Source organism: Lepisosteus oculatus, chromosome 2, assembly GCF_040954835.1.
Source record: "Lepisosteus oculatus isolate fLepOcu1 chromosome 2, fLepOcu1.hap2, whole genome shotgun sequence".
NCBI classification, from domain to species: domain Eukaryota; kingdom Metazoa; phylum Chordata; class Actinopteri; order Semionotiformes; family Lepisosteidae; genus Lepisosteus; species Lepisosteus oculatus.
The window spans coordinates 60,153,842-60,156,400 of NC_090697.1; the positions used below are offsets into that span (position 1 = coordinate 60,153,842).

The 2,559-nt window shown below is 39.5% G+C and overlaps 1 long non-coding RNA gene across 1 annotated transcript; it reads left to right on the forward strand.

Moving 5' to 3' along the window:
- Positions 1–217: 217 nt before the first annotated feature.
- LOC107077058 (uncharacterized) lies at positions 218–2,246 on the forward strand. Its single transcript, XR_001478194.2, has 2 exons — positions 218–313; positions 1,211–2,246. It is a non-coding gene; the product is annotated as an uncharacterized lncRNA (long non-coding RNA).
- Positions 2,247–2,559: the final 313 nt, after the last annotated feature.

Here is a 2,559-nt window from a genome sequence, read left to right on the forward strand (position 1 = left end):
AGGGTTAGGGCTAGGTTTCCCACAAAACAGACATTTTTTACATGGCTGTTTTTCAGATAAATTAAATTTAGTGTGAAGAGCACAGCTCTAGTAGGGATTATATTCCACAGATTCCTCTGGGGAATGAGCTGCTGCTCAGTCACCTGACCAGTTGTAGGAAGCCAATTGGTCAGGTGATGCTTTAAAAACACAGGAAGTGGAAGTTTCTAGAGTTAATCGTGGGTAGGAGGAATGCCTCCCTGAGGAGAACAGAAAACATAATCTCCATATGCATCCCTCATTAGAGAAGAACTGACCATGGATCAAGGAAGTTGTGAGTTTTAACATTTTGTGAGGAGGTTTGGTGTGAGAGACTCTAGTTTGAAAAGTAGAGAAGAATCTGAGAGATTGTTTGGAGAGAACTTTGTGGCCTCCAAGCACTGTAGCTGCATGATATTGTAGTTAGGACCTGCAAGTTCAGGCAGGAGCTCCCAGAAGAGATTAGGTTTTTGTTTTATGGGCATTGGTTTAATGTTTTTATGTTTTCCCAGTATGCCAAATAAACTGCAATTGGGTGTTTTAAAACTCTACAGCTGTGTTTTAGTGTTTGCTGTCCTGGACCTACCTATTTTCTAAGATCCTCTAATGACACTCCCATGGGTACATTTGGTGGAGGGCATAGGTTGTGGTTTGTGAAATGGTTGATTTTTGTTTTGGCTCTTCAGTGCATGTGCAAAGGAATATTTTTGGTGAAAAATGTTGATCTCTTAGTGGATTGAGGGATCCCTGAAGATGTAGGGAATTAGGTACTGTTGAAGAAAACTCGGTTTTCACTCAGGTTAGGAGATTGTCAAACAGATCTTTAGTTCAATCAGCTGAAGGGGAGCATATCACAGAGGAAGGGTTTCCCCTAGCACTCAGTAAGACATGCTCTATTGGCTGAAGTTACTTTCCTTTTTATACATTAAAAGTATGCAAGACTTGAACATACAAGGAAAGGGGCAGTGTCAGAAGTCAAACAGGACAGGAAGATGGCATTTGGCATCCAGTAATCTATTTAATTTCTCTCTGGTTGAATTGGTATGAAGAATCACAGGCTTAAGTTGTAGAAAGGTCTTGGGTGCGAACAGTAAACCTTTCCCGCACATAGTAACTGTCTTGACTTTTTCACTCAGTCTTCCACTGTACTTTTCTTCAGCTTCTCTGAAAATCTTGCTGAATGTTTTGGCAGCAGATGAGAATCTTCAGAGGGAATCCTTAAAGAAATGACCTCCCCATCTGATGAGAGGTCTGACTTCCATGGCAGATGTGGTCTGGGGCATGCACGGGAGAGCCTGTGAGAAGGAATTGTGTATCCTGCGTGGAATATGGCCACATGGCACAAGCCCCTCCTGATGAGGAGGGCAGAAACAAGATGGAGGCTGGAACAAGAGCTGCAGTACAGGTGTGTGGACCTGAAGTGGGCAAGGCCTGAGGTCCTAATGAGCCCTGAAGAGAAGAAAAGGGATAAGAACACCCACTTGGCATTTGTCTTAGGGAGGTAAGAAGTCCTTGGCTGTGGATGGAAGCAAATCCCAGAGTAAGAGCAAGCAGAATAATATAGACTGGAATAAATTGCTGCAAGAGTGCAAAAAATGACTGTGTTGAAAGAGAAAGGTGCCTTGCAATCTGAGCAGAAGCAGAAAACTGGATAGTTCCCGGATCTGCTGGGTGAAAGTCATTACCAAACCCACTGTACCAACATGCCACTCGGCAAACTAGCTGAAAAGGAAAGGTCAAAGTTTCCAGAGTAATCATGAGTTAATGAGGCAAAGAAATTGCACATATTTACTAAGAAAGTGTAATACTTTGATACTATTCAATGTTATTCCCTATTAAGCAGATTCTAAAAAGTGCACTTGGCTGAAATGAAATCAAGTATTCATAGAAAAGTTATAAAAAAAAACTTATAATGTTCTAAAAGTTAATATAATCAGAATGAGAACGTTAACTTTCCTAAATAAAAACGGTAAGTGACCAAGTTAAATACTCTGATGCAAAAAATGTTTATGAAGATAGTGGAATACTGTTTTTTTTTTATTATCATGACGTACTGTATATGGCTAGTATTTTGTTTCTTAACTTAACTTTGATAATGATGTTCACTGATGTTATGTACCTGTTATTTTTGTCAACTACCTAAATTTCTCTTTACTTGGAAATTCCCATATTAAGAGGATTTGAAACATGGTAGGGAGATAAAATTAAATAAATATTTCACTAACATGTGCCACCTATTGATCATTTTTGGCCTGTGAATCGCATGCCACCGTAAAACACAGTACCTGCAGTATTGGATTTTAACAAGCATTCTGAATGGCTACATCTATATATGGCCCTCGGAGCAAGTTTGAAAGACTGATTACACTTCTCAAACTCTTGTGTTTTGAGAGGCATATTAACAAATAAACTCAAGCTTTGGGGTATTCCTGACTCTTACCCTAATTAAGTATAATGAAGCTGTGCTCATTGCTAACACCATTCAACATGAAACTTCCAGGTGAGGAATACTTAATGGAATTTTATCATTGTTGATGCATT